The sequence below is a fragment of the Hakea prostrata genome, chromosome 5 (assembly GCF_041222555.1).
Source record: "Hakea prostrata isolate BN-2017 chromosome 5, UWA_Hpros_2, whole genome shotgun sequence".
NCBI classification, from domain to species: domain Eukaryota; kingdom Viridiplantae; phylum Streptophyta; class Magnoliopsida; order Proteales; family Proteaceae; genus Hakea; species Hakea prostrata.
Window position 1 is genome coordinate 39631672 of NC_142604.1, and position 17946 is coordinate 39649617.

The 17946-nt window shown below is 38.8% G+C and overlaps 1 non-coding gene across 1 annotated transcript; it reads left to right on the forward strand.

Moving 5' to 3' along the window:
* The first annotated feature begins 596 nt into the window (after window positions 1-596).
* Window positions 597-703, forward strand: LOC149015960 (small nucleolar RNA R71). Its single transcript, XR_016173739.1, has one exon. It is a non-coding gene; the product is annotated as a small nucleolar RNA R71 (small nucleolar RNA).
* The last annotated feature ends 17243 nt before the right edge of the window (window positions 704-17946 follow it).

Consider the following 17946-nt stretch of genomic DNA (forward strand, 5'->3'; position numbering starts at 1 on the left):
TTGCCATATACTCCTTCAATAGAAGCTCTATTGATGAAGAGGGTTCCACAGGCTGAATTTTCATTTGCTGTTGAGCACTTGGAAGCTGATGAGGTCGAGGTGGGATGGAAGATGGGCCTACATGCTGTCCTTGAGCATTCCAAGAGTAGTTAGGGTGCTGCCTCCAACCAGGATTATAGGTGTTGGAATATGGGCTATTGGCATTGCTGAAATTACCAACATAGTAAGCAAATTCTGGGTTAGATGGACAGCTATCAAAGACATGCTCCCCACCACAATATGTACACGAGACTGCTGTATTTTGTTGAGTTTGTATAGCTGTAGCCAAGTTTACGAATTTTAACACACTAGTTAGGGATGACACTTGTGCAGTTAAAGCTGTCACTGCATCTAACTCATAAATCCCTGCCACTCTCTTATTTGCAGCACCTCTCTCAGCTGGCGATTGGTAATTGTTGTTGGCCATTCTTTCCAAGATCTCATAAGCTTCATTGTAAGACTTTGCCAATATAGCTCCATTTGCTGATGCATCCACTATGGATCGAGGTTGTCCACTAAAACCATAGTAGAAAATCTCCATTTGAATCCAATGAGGAATACCATGGTGAGGACATTTACGCAAGAGCTCCTTAAATCTTTCCCATGCCTCATACAAAGATTCACCATCCAACTGTTGAAAACTAGTGATGTCATTTCTGAACTTGGCATTCTTTGTTGCAGGAAAGTACTTCATCAAGAACTTCTCTACTAAATCATTCCATGTGGCTACTGATTGTGGAGGTAAGAAGTTCAACCATGCTCTTGCCCTATCCCGCAATGAGTAAGGGAATAGCTTCAATCTCAAAGCTTCTTCAGTTGCTCCAAGTATCTTGAAAGAGTCACTTACTTCCATGAAGAGTCTAAGATGGAGATGAGGATCTTCTGTTGGCATCCCACTGAACTATCCTATAGTCTGAAGCATTTGGAACATCACAGACATAAGTTCAAAATGTAATGCTTGAATTTCTGGCCTTACTATACTTGGATTCAGCTCATGCAACCTTGGGACAACATATCCTCTAATGGCCCTATCTCTATCATCACCCTCAGCTGCCATATTATTCTCATTATTATTCAACCCATATCTCATTGCTTCAGCCATTGTTTGACCTGCTACTAAACCTCGCTACTTCCTTCTTCTAGCTCGAAATGTCCTTTCGATTTCAAAGTCAAAGGGTATCAACTCTTGATCAGGCAGCGGACTCATACAAGGGTAAAAGCACCTGAGAATAAAAGGAAACTAATATCAAAGTAAAGAAATCTCAGTAGATAACTAAAACTTACTTCTACACTAATTATTAAAGACAAAATTCCCCGGCAACGGCGCCAAAAACTTGTTGCTTGTATCTCAAGATATTACGCAAGTATACGTATCGCAATCAAGTAATAAATTATAAGTAAAGTATCGATCCCACGGAGAATTCTATCCTTAACTTTCAATGTAAAAGTAAAATTGATTTAAATGAGATTAACAAGGTTGATTCGTGATTGACTAACTAAATGACCAAATGACAATTAATTAAACTAACGAACTAAATTGGAGATTGAGCAATGGAAGAAACTTAGTGAGTGAAAAGTGTGTTAGGAATCAATTTCCCTTCCCCTGAATTTTATAATGCAAATACTAAAGCAATACTACAACCCCAAGATAAATCAAGAACTTGGAATGAATGGCAATATGGTATTTTCCAATATACATAAGCTAGTATCCTAAATCAACATCTGCATATTCCTATAAAGAATTGAATTAAGAATGCAATTTAAACCCAATCCAATCAATGGTAATGTGAGGTAATTGGGTATTCCTACCCAACCTACTAATTAACACAACCTAATTAAAGATTATGCTAACTCACACAATTCAACAAACACCTAGACTCCATTAATTTTCCAATTAATGAAATCATAACATTCATTCAAAAAAGATCATTCAAGAACTGAAATTAGTCAATATAACTTGCTGAATTCATTAATAGTAAGATGGATTGCAATAAAACTAAAGAACACATGATTAGTTACATCTCAAAATTCAGGTTTAGGTACTACTATCATCTCAACACAGCAATTAGATATTCTCATTTAGGTATTACTAGCATCAGCACATTCTCATCCCTAGCAATTGCACTCTCTTCTGGAATGCAACTGAAGACACAAATCACCACTTTTTTGTCTGCTTGCTTGCCAGTGCCATTTGGAAGAAGAGCTTGCTATTGCCAGCCCCAGCTAGAAGTATCCACTCTTTCATAAGGGAGTGGATATGGGTCAACACGTTTGGGGGTTTTATGATTTTTGTCTAGTTGGGAAGTTACAATACTTTGCTACTATAATCAGATTTGGATGGAGCAAAATCTTAGGAAATGGACCCAACTCCAGATCAAATTTGGGACTCTATTGGTTGGTCAGGTTCTATGAGTGGTTTAGTTTATTTACATATTTAGTTTGTTATTTCTTGTTGCTCAAGTAAGGGTAACTATGTAATAGTGTACTTTTCACTCCATTATTAATAAAGGGCTTGGGATCACATTGATCTATTTAAGCCATTCTACCACAATTGTCTTTGTCACCAAGGCATCAGAGCCAAAAGTCGATTAGGGAAGAAAAGAAAAAGAAAAAAACAATAACAAAAAAGAAGGGAAAAAGCAGATCTCTCTCTCTCTCTCTCTCTCTCTCTCTCTCTCTCTCTCTCTCTCTCTCTCTCTCTCTCTCAATCTCTCTCTCTCTCTCACAGTGAAACCAGGCCCTAACCTTAACCCGGATACTCTATTGTCTGTAGGTCCAAAGACCCGAAGTAGAAGTGAAAGTCAACTATGGGCCATATTAGTAGAAGACATAGTGTTCGACTCCGAACCTATGGAGATTGACGATGATGCCCCATGCTTGAAGACAGTGTTGGATTTGGAAAAGAGACTACGCCTTGATGAAGAGAAGATTGGTTGATGACCTTAGAGCTTGGTGGGATATGATTTAAAGTCATTTTTCCATGCTAGGTAAGTTATAGTATGTGTTTAAAGTTTCGTTTGATTCCGAGTAGTGGAAGGCCCTCAAATCCCTGACTTAGGCTTTTCTGTCAGCCTGGGTCGACTGGGCCGGTCTACCCAGTCAATCGACCCATAGATGCTGAACTCGAGCAGAATCTTTTGTTTAGGACATTTTGCTATATATACCTCATGACTTCGTGATTTTAGTATCCCTAGCCTCCAAAACACTTAGAGAACGAAGGGAACTCATCTCCAAGCCTCCAAAAGTGTTGAAGAAGACCTAATCTTGCAAACTTGCAAGTTCTCTCTCTTGTTCTTCAATCAAAGGTTAGTATTCAATCTATTGTGTTATTGATTCATTCTTTCTATGATCACTCTCTTCTCTGAACTAAGATTACGATGAAGATGCTACAACCTTGTAGTCTTATCTTTTACAATCTCTTTTCATTCTCTTATGCCATGATCATCTTATTCATTCTTAATATGATTCTTATGATTTCTTCTTAAACTATGATCATATTCTTATTTTGATTTATTCTAGCATTATAGATGCCTCTCCATGATTATTCATACCTCTAATTTACTGTGTTCTTGTACTAGAATGAGACCTTATCATCTCTAGTCCATCTCTTTCATTCATAGCATGTTTTCAATGAAAACCATGATTGTTACCAAAATAGAAAGTATGATTTCAAATTAGTAAGTAATGGTTTTAATCGTTGTTTGATGTCTAAAATATGCTTTTTAGTATTAGACTACTGTGTTAGACATTCTCTCCAAGTTTCGTAGCATTCCGGATTGTATAGAATAGGTTTCGGATCAAAATACTATTTTTGGATTCGGATTACTCTTGGGCAGATTGATTGGGTCGACTGAATCAATCAACCCAGCCAATCAACCCACAGTGACAGAATTGGATTTCTTCATCCGTTTCGATTCGATTGATGCTCATTCTTTTAGCACTACTTCCTAATGACTGTATGATGTTATTCTAGGGTTTGTTTGCTAACTTTGGATTCATCCTCTTGTCCGTCCGGAATAGATTCGAATCTATTTATGGTAAGGACAGTTGTTACCATATTAACATAGATTGCATAGATTTAGTTTCTAATTTGGAAACTACTTAAATTTGTTACTGTTATGATAGTTTCTATTATGATATGAATGCTGTAAGTACAGTAGGATCTTATTTCCTTATTTACTTTATGTACTTGATCATGTATGAATACTTACTCATGTATATTGTACGTTCATTTGATCTTGTCTTATTATATTCTTCTATTTGATGAGATATCTGTCGTGGATGATATGACTGAATGATGATTGTGATTATTTAGGTATGATTTGGGATTGGGGAATGTCCTTTTGACATTTCTATCCTTGGACATCATTGGGGATAGTATGGGATATTTCCAATGTTGCCCTTTGACACTTTCCCGGATTATTGGTTGTCATACCTAGGACTTGTCTAGCAGTGTTTGGCTAGGATATTCCCTATTATATCAGACCCGATTCGGAAGGGTATTGAGACCGAACGACCCGTGGTAGCAATGGGGATTCATGGGTGCTCAAGACTGGTAACCAACCCGTGAGGGGACATGAATCACATTGTGCGGGCCATTTATGGTTAGAGTTGCATATGGATAGACTTGGGCTCATGGGCGCTCAAGACCGGTAACCAACCCGTGAGAGGACCTGAGAGCTTCTCGTTTACTATATGTGGATGACCTATAGGGTTGATGAGTCCGTATTTGAGAGAGTCAGATACGCTGACTCTAGTGTGAAGGATACCGGAAAGGATCTCGAGAGGGGAGGAATGGACGTATCTGGATCTGAGTTGATCTAACTAAGTAGATGACTTGCATTTGGCTAGGCTTTACCCTGACATGCGCCAGTACTTAGACCAAACGGTGATGTGAGAGAGAGGTGACTTAACCCCCAGCCATGGATTGTTCGAGAGGGATGAAGGACCCTTTGCCAACCGAGGATGAGTGAATTGAGACCTACCCAAATAAGTATGGTGCTATGACTTAAAGCATGTCTGCCTATAGAGACCAACATACATAGAGTTAGACTCATACATGCATCGTCTGTCTCATATCATATCACATTATGCTTTGTTTATGTTATCATGTTATTTATGCTATTATGGAATAACTTGCCTTACTGAGTTTCTTCTGAAACTCACTCCTTTTGTACAATATCTTTTGTTAGATTACTCTACAAGCATTGATGACTATGAAGGCCAATATGAGGAAGTGCAAGATGAAGAAGCATACTTCACGCAAGGTGTTGGCAACTATGAAGATTACGTTGAGGATTCCTCGAGTGGTCTTACTTTGTACCAAGATTAGCCCTACTGTGGAGTGGGAGCGTCTGAGCGTGATTGATAAAGTCTATGTTTATGAAGACGTTCTTTATAAAGTAGAATAGATTCCAGCTTAGTTTGATTATATCTTTCTTTCTTGTCTTTAGAATCAGTTGTAATCTCCTTTGACTTTTGATGTACATTCCACTGTACTCGTGGAGTGAGATTCCGCCTCACTTTACATTTTGATTATATATATCTATTGGTATCATTTCCGCACTCTGATGATTATTTCGTTACTTTGCTTTGATTCATTTAAATATTATTGTTAACCTTGATATAGTCTTGTTCTTGATTATATTATTATGAATGTGGGAGGTTGATTTTCTCGATACTGGATCTTGTGGACTGTGGATCACACACACACTCGGGTATGCCAGATAGGGTACCAGCTGGGTGGATGTGACTCTCTCTCTCTCTCTCTCTCTCTCTCTCTCTCTCTCTCTCTCTCTCTCTCTCTCTCTCTCTCTCTCTCTCTCTCTCTCTCTCTCTCTCTCTCTCTCTCTCTCTCTCTCTCTCTCTCTCTCTCTCTCTCTCTTGCATATGAAGATCCACCATCACCATTGCTGCTACTGCACCACCGCCGCTGCAACTGCATCTACAACCAGAACCCATCACCAACCATCACCTGACCTCCATCGCACATTCTTCTTCACCAGAACCCATCATTACAACCCAATTCTTCGACTGACTTCCAATCATCACTACAACCCATCGCTTTACCAGACGCCATTGTACCTTCTTCACCGTAACACAATTGCATAAACCTGCAACCAAATCACAAAGACCTGCAACCCACAGTGACCTTCTTTCCGCCACAGTCAGAACCTATCGCAGAGATCCCATCGAGCTGCATCTCAATCGCCTGACCTGCACAGCACCTTTCTCTCCTTCTTTCATCGCCAGTATTTTGCACCTGAAAAAAATCCCACAAGAACCCCATCGTGAGCCACCCATGACCAGTAACCTCCGTTCGATTCCTTTTTGTGCATTGATTTCTGGTTTTTTACCTTCCAAGCCCTCTTCTAACCAAGGGAAAATATTTCGGTCGGAATTACTGAATTTTTTTTCCTGGAAATTCGAACTTCAATTTCGGGCCTCATATGGACTCAAAATGATTTGGATTCTTGCATACTACCTATTTCAAGCATAATAAAAACTATAGAACTACTAGTTTACCCAAAAAAACATTGAAAATGTAACATTCAAGTATATTCTACATATGAGAAGAAGCAAGAATGTTACCAATTACAAGTCTACTCTAACCATGTCTCCCTCTTATGTCTGCACCCCATACTAATGACAATACAAGTCCTATGATGTTTGCCCCATATAGTTGTTGATGTAGTCGGCAAACGCCACTCTGTACATGGCCTCATCTACATACCTAAGATTTCCTAATGGTGGGAAGTTCTAAATCTCCAGATAAGGAACTGGCTCAACTGCATATAGAAAGGTTGGTGGTGGTTGTGGTATAGAGTGAAAGATTTGCTTAACAAATAAAGGAACATCCTGGTTGTCAGCATAAGGTCATACTGACAATAAAGTTCTAGTGGCTAACTTGATAGGTGAGAGAAGGAGGGACACCATAAGCTCTATAACCATAAGGCTCCACTGGTGGCTGACCTGAGTCTGATAGCCAGGAGGGACACCATATGGTCCATAATCATAAGCTCCATAAGTCGACCCAGTAGAACCATACTCTCCACAGTAGTATCATATGAGGACTATGCAAGCCTATTCAATCCGGATCCTCTGGAGGTGGAGTCTCTAGAATCATCTATGTTCATCGATCTTATAGATCCCACCATGCTCTCAGCATCAACCGGATGGTAGGACCCATAGGATGGCGTGTCTTCCGTGATATAGTCGCATTGTCTCCCCTTCCCCTTCCTCGAATATGTAGAGGAAACATTTCTGCCTCGAGATGCAGCTCTAGTATGGTCTGAATCTTATGTCGCATGGGTGAACTGACCCTCGCTTGTGAATCTCAGTGGTCATCCTCTCCCCTGACTCTCACGTACTATTGGTGGTGGTGGTCTGTCCCTAGGATCAGTTGAATCCTGATCACGAGGTCTAACACCCTCCTCATCCCCTTCATCATCATCATCGTCATCGTCATCATCATGACCATCGTCGTCATTGGAGGCCGAAGTCGCATCATCCTCAATGTCGGACCAGAAAATCGAATCCTCACTCTTGGTGGATGCACTAAGGTGTGGCACAAAGGGACGGGCGGGCACTGCATGTACATTCCCCTCCTGGACCATGAAGTCCTCCGCATCAACCCCCATCTCCTCCGCAATTTGTCTACTAGGACGACCTCCCTCCTCATCTAGCAATAGCTATCCATTGTCCCTGATCCAATCAACAACTGGGTTATCATCATCATCCATTTCAAATATGTCGGCCAATTCGAAGTTGTTACTGTCTCTATCAATCCCTTGTCTAATATAATCCTCCATCAGTCTCATATTATAGTGTAAGTAGACAAGGTCCTCTAAACGCTTCACACACAATCACTTGCGCCTCTTTGAGTGGATGAGGCTGATGGTGCTCCAATTTCGCTCACAACCAGTGGCAGAACATGTCTGGGAGAGAGAGCACTTTGCTTGCAATCGTACTCAAGTGGGTGAGTCACGTCCAAATTGCAACCACTATTCAGCTGCAAAAAATATAGACTCCTTGTCATTTCAATACTTAAATAACTAAGTTAAAGATAGACTATAATAATTAAATATATAATGAATGAACTTACCCCCAGGGGCATATTCCAAGTCTGATACAGCCACGGAATGATCGAAGCTCCAAGTGCATCTCTAAATATCTTTATCTATTACATAAAGAAAAAGAAAAAATAGTAACTAGGTTAATAACTTGGAATAAAACTATGCATTGTGAATATCAAATCACTATCTCACCTCTATAAGGATGATTGCTTGTTTAGATGGATCCGGTTCCAACTTCTCCACTACAATTTGGACGGCATCCATCAAATCTTGCATCATCCCAATATTATCCTTGTAGTGGTACTGGGGATTTAAATAGTATGTTGTGTAAGAAAAAGTATGTCATAAAAGGGATAGTTAATACTTAAATACTTAATACTGTGATAACATAATGAAAATTAAATTGAATCCTAGACTTAACAACTCACTAGCCTTATGCAGTGGATGTTGCAACATAGACTCCCATCTAACTTAGATGATGTCGGGGTTTTTCTTGTTGCCATGTGGGTAGACTTGAGCAACTTGCTGCTTCATGTGTGGTAGAGTAGGCCTTCTCTTGCTGATCTACCATCCTCAACACATTCTCCATAAGCTCAAGCATCTTCACCACTATCCTCACATTATGCCAAAAACTCTCATCGAGTATGGTCAATTGTGCTCTCCTTCCTCCTGCTGATGAAGAACCCTCCCAGGTAAACCACTACTCTGATACAAACATGCTCTAGAGGCTAGTCTTTCTACTCTCAAATCTCTGCAGTGCTTTCCAATTGGTAGCAAATCTAGTTATGTTTGGCCTCACTAAGTCACCTTGACACTTGTCCCTCATCATCTTCAATGCATAGGTGTGGTTATAGATGAAGGTGCTAACTTGTTGGGCTTGCTCCAGGGTCTTCTTCACTAGCTTGACCTTTCCAATGTCCTTTAGCATTAAGTCAATGTAGTGAGCAACACATGAAGTCCAAAGGAGCCTATATCAGTTCATACATCAAGGCATCAATACAAAGTTATAAAGTGTACATGTAACGTAAATATATGTATTTAAAAATGAAAACTAGTACTATATGTTTTGATACCTAGAATTCCCTGCATATTCAACCCAACTTTCTTGTAGTTGGAGCTATTATCAATTACAATTTGGCTCAAATTCTCCACTCCAACCTCCTTCACCACTTGTTTTAATAATTTATAAATGCATTTTACATCTTTCTTCTCATCGGATGCATCTACTAATGTCACATCCACCCAGCCGGTACCCTATCTGGCATACCCGGGAATGTGATCCACAGTCCAAGGATCAAGCATCGAGGGACCATGCCTCCCACATACGCGATAACACAATCATAACAATGATAATCAAGGTAAAAGCAATAAATAATAGATATCATATATAAGATAAGAACAGGTAATCAGAGTGCAGAAATAAATGATACCAAGTGTATAAGTATAATCAAAGAAAGAGAAAAGAGTGAAAGTCACTCTCTCAATGGTAGCGGAAAAGTAGTAAAATCAAGTTAAGTTACAATCCATATCTAAAGAGTAACTCAATGAAAGTTAATTACATATCCCAAATGTTTATTAAAATACAGGGAAATGGGGCACTAAGCAAGGATTTCTTCTATCTTAATAATTCTCTTCAAAAGTGTGGACGAAGAAAGCCCAGCACGGCCGCTCCCTCACCATAATGGGGCTAACCCTGGTACGTAAAGTAATCCTCTTCGGCACCAAAACTCTGATCTTCACCGTAGCTACCACCGGGAGGGTAGTATGAGGGATCAAAGTCTGTCTCGTAGAGTGTGCCATTGGAGTCTTCAACACTTGCACGAAGATCTAACAACATTTGCACAAAAGGAATGAGTTCAAAAGAACTCAGCAAGGTAGTTATTCCATAATTCATAACCATATAAGTACAAATCATAACATGATGCAATATGATATGAAACATATGATGCAAATATGATTCTAACTCTATGAATGCTAGTCTCTATGGTAGACATGCTTTAAGCCATAGCACCATACTTCTTTGGGTAGGTCTCAATCACTCAAGCCGGTGGAAAGTGGGTCCTGCATCCCTCTCGGCCAAATCCATGGTTGGGGTTTCGTCACCGCTCTCTCACATCACCATTTGGTCTAAGTATTGGCGCATGTCACAGCAAAGCCTAGCCCAATGCAAGTCATCTACTCAGTCATATCAATTCAGATCCGAATACGTCCATTCCTCGCCCCGGGCGATCCTTTCCGGTATCCTTCACACTAGAGTCACGGATATTACCCACCAAACTCATCAACCCTATTGGTCATCCACAAATAGTAGATGGGAAGCTCTCACATCCTCTCACGGATATGACCCACCGATCTTCGAGCGCTTGTGAGCCCAAGTCTAGCTATTTGCAACCCTACCAATAAATGGTCCCTCTCGGGTATCCGTAGCATGGTTTATGTCCTCCCCCGGGTTGGTTACTGGTCTTGAGCACCCATCAAACCATACACTACTACGGGTTGTTCAGTCTCAATACCCTTCCGATTCAGGTCTGACAAGACAAGGATAAACCTAGCCACACAACTAGACAATCCTATGTATGTCATCCAATAACTCGGGAAAGTGTTGATAGGCACCTTCGGAGAACATCCCATACTATTCCCTCCGATGCCTGAGGACAGAAGCATCAATAGGACACTTCCCAATCCCAAGTTATACTTAAGCAATCACAAACTCAAGTCCATCATATCTCATACATTTGATGCATCATCATGATAAAAGTTAAATCATAACATCGAGATGATCCATCATGAATACAAGTAACAAGATTAATAAATCATTATGACAAGACTATATGAAATCACTATACTACTGTACTAAAACATGTATAGCAGTCCTATGATATTCAAAAGCAATTAAGAGGCTATGTTCACTAAGTATAAGCACCAAAACATAAGTACATAGCCTATGTGTTTATGGAGATAACCATCCTTACCTTATGTTGAGTTGATGACGAATCAAGAGTTATCAAGGAATGATCCAAGAGTAGTGTTAAGACCCTAAACAAACATAAATAAGAGATTAGAGAAGAAATCGGGAAGATCGGATGTTGAACGGGTCAAAACTGGTTGAAGTTGCTGTTAGCAACAAGTTTGGTCGATGCTCTTGGTCGATGGCATCGACCAAGGATGATTGACCAAAATAGTTTCGGGACTGCATAATGGATTTTGGGGATTTTGGTCTGAAATTTGTCTTCCGGGGCTCGGATCGATCCGGAACTTGGAGGGATGCTTAAGAATAGTATGAGGACACTACAAATCAAGGAATTAACATAATCTAATGGTCTAAATAGAAAGCCCCAATTTGAGCTACTAAGTTCAATAGACAAGGATCATAGCATGGATTGAAATCAATTGCATTTGCATTGGAAAGGCATGCATTAGCTAGGGGAACTTATAGGAATTGAATTAGGAACATATGCTAGTGGTAACATAGACATAGCACACTATATACTTCAGTTTTGGACAAGAAAGCATGAAGTTAAGAAGAAAATCAAGGAATGCATATGCAAGGCTTGAAATGAGAGCATGACATCAATGGACAAGGGAGAGAATCATAGTTTAAGCAAGAGTGAACACTTGGAGTGATGGTTGCAAGGTTGCAGCACCATCTCCAAGGTTTCAACAGCAATATAAGGAGTAGAAAAGAGTAGAAAAGAATAGAATAGAGAGTGAGAGTGATGAATCATACCTTGTAGTTGTTGATAGAGGCAAGGAACAATGATTGACAATGATTTGGGTGGAATCTTCCTCACCAATGCCAAGGAGGTGCTTTGGGAAGCTCTCCCCACGTTCTCAAGAGTGATAATGATTAGAATTGGGCTCAAAACACGAGGCTAGTATAAATAGAATAGGGAATATTCCATAGAATCATTAACTTCGAGTTTGGGAAACTTTGGTCGATGGTCTTGGTCGATGGCATCGACCAAAGAGGATCAACCAAAACATTTTTCAACAGAAAATCCAGAATTAGTTCAGCAACTTTGGGCAGGGATTTGGAGGGCTATACAGGGTCAAATTGAGTGGGGTTTTCTTCTACAAGTTAACCAAGAAGTCTAGTTTTGGGAAATACCTTCGAATTATGCACTGGGAGTCCATTAGGTACTTCAAATAATTCATTCTTCCTCGATGCGCAGATTCTCACTAAACACCAACAATGTACTCAAGCAAGGGGTATCATCATCAATGTCCATGGGCTCGGACTCCGAATCAAAATTATCAAACAAAAGGGTCCACAAGTCTCTTCTACCACCGCTTTGGGTCTTCGGACCTATAAACAACAATGGATCCAGGTCAAGGTCAGGGTTAGGATAGGGCTGGATTTTACAACTAACTTGATGAACATTGTACTCCCATCACAATTCAACATGAAATTGATGATGGACTGTCTAGTGGGACCAGTCCCACCATTGGCCATCACAGTCACTCCATAATGAGCCCACATGTGCTTTAATCCATTAATATACTCATTTAACTCCTTATGCTTAGGCAAATAGACACTATATATCTCATATGAAGTGGACCCTGTACACCACTCCTAGCCCTACCTATCTCCTCAACCATATCCCTATACTAGGGCCCTTGGGCTGTATGTGCTGGAATACTATGGTAATAAGCCCCTTTTGAGAAAGTCATCCCCACTTTTTCCTTCACACTCCCCCATAAGTGCTTCAACTTTCTCTACTTTTTCTTAGGTTTTCTGTATAGGGCCAGATCATTGCGAAGAATCTCCAGATCCGGATCTATAGGATGTGTTGATGAAGCTCAACCCCTTGTTGGGGCCCGTGGGATAGGAACCTCTTGCCTCACACTCGACTCCTCATAGGGACTTGGGAGCTACCTGAGCCTCCCATACATGTTGGTTCTCTAAAGGACCCACAACCCATAGACCTATGTTGCCTCCTCATGTCATCAACCCTCTACTGCTCCCTACTCACCATCATCGCCCTCCTGATCTGTTCGGCCTCTAGGTCAAGGTGACATCCATACTCTCTTGGCTCCTCTAGATCATAATCCTCGGGCTCTCGAATGTCATCTAGGCATGCATCCTCGAACTCTTGCCTCTATGTTCTCTTCTCTTTCCTCTTTTGCTTTCCCCCACTAATATATGAAATTATTGCCTTCTTGACCTTTGAGGGCACCTTTTGGCACCCTACTATATCCCTGTTTCCATCAACTAGATGCATCTTTAGTCTAGTGGCCCCACCTCCTCCTATTTTTTCTTGTAGTAATTACACTCGCTCTTCCATCAATTGTCAATGGCTGCCCGTGTTGCCAAGCTATGTTTGACTACTTTGAAAGAGAGTGCCTAATACAATAAATACACACTAAATATCTTGGAAAGCTCCACAATATGCTCCAAAAATTCCATACATGTTTCTAATAATAACATTTTATTTATAAAAAATATATAAAAAAATTTTTAGTATATAATAATTTTAAAAAATATAAAATACACACTAATTATCTTAAAAAGCTCCAAAACATGCTCCAAAATTGCATCCATGTTTCCACTAATACTCTCCTATTTTTAAATTTAAAGAAATTAATTTTTTTAATTTTTAAATATTTTTAAAATTATTTAAATATATATTAAATATAGTAAAAATAGATAATTAACAAAACAAAATTTGATTCAACACCATCACAGCAATATGGTGTCTCAACACTCACATACATTAATTTGAAGCTCATACATCTACTATACATACACATTTTTAGCAATATACATAATTTACAAAATAATTTTTAATAATAGAAAAATAAAAATAGTAGGAAGAACCAAAAATTAATTTTGACACTACAAATTCATAGATCGACACTCTAAAGTAAACATACTTAAATTTGGAAGCAATCCAAGAATAATTAAGGCACAAACAAAACAAAAATAAAAAAAATGAAGTTGGTTACTCACCTTGCAAAATTTGAGAAAATCCACAAATGGAGGACCAAATCTAGTGTTTGAATGAATGGAGTTCTAGAGATTAGGTGAAAAGAGGGATGAAAGCAAGAGAAAGATAAAAAAAAATTAAAATAAGGTCGAAATCAGAGAGGCAATAGGATCGATATGGTCAAAAATCTCGAAAATCACGATGTGTCAAAATAACAATCGAAAAAGGTGATTTTATAAATTGCGAAGGTATTGTTTCGGGTTGATACGAAATATCGTGCCGTATTGACCAAAATATTGTCGTATCGATTGAAATATTGTGTCGTATTGATCAATACGATACATTTCGTGTTCCTATCCTTGCATTTCGTTTAGTTTTTTAAAATTGCAGACATTTCGACCGAAATTGTCGAAATTTCGGTTGAATTTTCTTCTATGATTCTAACATGTAATAACTAATGTTGCTCCTTATCCTACAATCCTAGATTTATTTGGGTGGTCAGACTATTCAATTCTACAATGTTTTGGTTGTTTCGTAAGGGTGAAGAAATGAAGAACAAAAGTTTTTTGAAAACAATACAACCACCAATGGTACTACTGCTCCAACTGGCTTGAAACGTTATCCTACTCTTCCTCCTCTTTTGGTAAGATTTGATGGGACAAACTTGATTTGATCTCATTTAGCATATCTGACAATTGCCGGAAGGACTGGTTGGCCACATTATGGGCACTACAGTCAAGCCTACAAACACCGACACTTCTCAAGATAAGTGGATTTCGAATGAGTCTCTCATTATGTCGTTTCATCTGAATTCCATGAATCTAAATATTGCCAGGGGATATTTATTTCATGATACTGCAACCTAGATCCGGAAGGCAATACTAGAGGTTGGGGAATAATGCAAAAGTTTATGAGCTACATAAGAAGCTTTATGAGACTACACAAAAGGAACAAACTGTTGTCCAATATTATGCTGAGTTGCGATCTCTTTGGCAAGAGTTGGATCATTATGGGGATTATCAACCCACTAATCCGGATGATGTGGCTACTTACAGGAAGCATGTTGATAAGATTCAGGTATATGACTTCTTAGCTAGTTTGAATGTGGAATAAAATTAAATCATGGTACAAGTATCGAGTCGTTCTCCCTTGCTACACTAGAACAGTCTTATGCCCTTGTTTGGTGTAGGAAAGTCGTTGCTTAGCCATGCTTCATGGTCAAACTGTGGAGAAATCAACCCTATGGTCTACTAGCACCAAATTTTATCCAACCAAGGAGATTGTCAAGTATGAGCATTGTAAAAAACCATATTATACCAAGGCCAACTGTTGGAAGCTCCATGGAAAGCCTAATGAGCAAAAGAGGGCACAAAGGAGGGGCAAACCAAAGGAAAATCTTTCTGAGACGGTTCCCACAACAACTACTGCGGACATTGGTCTTTCCTAAGAGTAATTAGCCACTTTGCAATGTATTTAGCAACCTTCTACTGCTAATGCTGCCTTTACTACTGCTCCTTCCACTTCCCAAACCAATTATTATCATGCTACATCAAGTAACACTTTTAAAGGCTTCCATGTTTCTTTTGTGTATGCTCCTTAGATTATTAACACAGGAACTACAAATCATATGATAGGTTCTGCATCCTCTTTTTTATATTATTCTCCTGCCTTAGGGAAAGATAAAGTTCGCATTGCTGATGGTTCTCATTCTTCCATTATTGGGAAAAGGGACCATTCAACATTCTTCGTCTCTTTCTTTGTCTATAGTTTTGCATGTTCCCTCTTTCTCTAACGATCTACTTTCTATTTGTAGTCTTACACATGACTTGAATTGTAAAGTGACAATTTTCCCTTCCTATTGTGTCTTTTAGGATCTGGTCATAAGGAAGGAGATTGGATGTAGTAAGCTAGACAATGAATTGTACTTATTGGAACCGATTGAAGGATCTCCTTCAAGTATGACTGCATCTCCTCATCAAGTTCATTCAGTTTTGTCAGACATTCATCAGTGGCATCGTAGGCTAGGTCACCCCCTCTAGGAACCCTCAAGAAAGTATCCCTTAATTTAGTTTCCTCTTGTAATAAAGAGGATTTTTTTTTTTTTATGAATCTTGCATTTTTTTTTAGCAGACTTGTTCTACTTATTTACCTTCTCTTAATAATAGAAAATCTATTCCTTTTGTTTTGATTTATATTGATGTGTGGGGCCCTTGCCAACATGTGTTTGTTACTGGTCATAGATACTTTGTCACTCTCCTACTTGGATTTATCTTCTAAAGCAAAAATATGAGGTTTTTCGATGTTTTCAAGATTTTCATAATATGGTTAAAACTCAGTTTAATGCGACTGTGAAGATCCTTCACAGTGACAACAGCGCAGAGTATATTGATAGTGAATTTCAGAGATCTCTCTTTGATTCTAACGTAATACACCAAACCAAGTGTGTTGATAAAGTTGCCCAACATGGGGTTGCCGAAAGAAAAAAAGGGCATCTATTAGGGATCAAGGGCGGACCTACATTGGAGCCGGGGGCATGCCCCCCCCCCCCCCCCCCTGGAAAAGGTCACTGCCTTTTTTTCTTTTTTTTTTTCACATGTGAAATATCACTATTTGGCCCCCCCCTCAATATTGAGAACAATTTTTAAAGGTAAACTAATGGGTATAAATGGCATTCCTAATTAAAAACTAACTCCTCAATCCCTATTTATTCTCCTCTCTCTTCTCTCTCATCTTATCTTCTTATTTATTCTCTTCTCTTTCTATAAATGTGGGTTAAGGAAATTTTGAAAATAAAAATATTATTAGTTATTCAAAGTGTCATTCCTAATCAGAAACTAACTCCTCAATCCCTTTTTATTCTCTTTTGTCTCCTCTCTCCTCCCTCCTCTTTTCTTCCTATTCTATAACCGTGGGTTAAAGAAAATTTGGAAAAAAAAATCTTATCCACAATTAAGTACTCTTTTTCTTTCTCAATTTATTTATCTTTTCTCCTTTTTTTTGTAATTCTTTTTATTTAATTTTATATTCTCCTGCAATTTTTGTTATTTGATTTTATATTGTGAATAAAATATCTATAGTTAGTAAAGTAACTAACTACCATTGGTTTGCATCTCCTACCAAAAAAAAAAATTTTGGTTTGCATCTCCTACCAAAGAAAATTTTGGTTTGCATCTAACCTTTTAGGGTTGAAGTCATGTGTCATTTTTTTTTTTTTTATTGTTGTTTTAATTTACCTATATTTTGTTTGGAAAAAAAATTATCATCATTAATAAAAAAATTCAAATATGTGTGGGCCCCACAAAATATATATGGGCCTATGCTTTAATATAATAAAATAATTTAGAGGTGGGACTCCCAATGGGTCTTATAAGGACCCACACATTATGTGTGGTGAAAAAGCATTAGTTCTTCTCCAATGGAAATGTCATCTGGGACTTTCATTCTTGGCCCCCCAGTTGAATCCTAGTTCCGCCCCTGTTAGAAATAGCCCATTCTATTATGGTTGCTATGAATGTCTCTGACTAATACTGAAGTGATGTAATACTCAATGCCTCTTACCTTATAAATAGGATGCCTAGTAAGATACTTGGTTTTAAGTGTCCTAATGAAATGCTCCAAGGAGACCCTTTATTTGTTATTCTCCTAAAAGTTTTTAGATGTGTGTGTTATGCTAGAATCATATCCCACCAGAGTAAGTTGATTCCCCACAGCCTATGATGCATATTACTTGGGTATTCTACTACTCATAAGAGGTACAAATATTATCATCCTCCTTCCAGGAGAACCATTGTGTCCATGGATGTGATATTTAATGAGTTTTACCCTCACTATACACCTCTCCAAGGGGAGAGTCGTAGAGGAGAGGTGTTCTTTCCAACTTTGAACTTTCCTACCACACACGACCA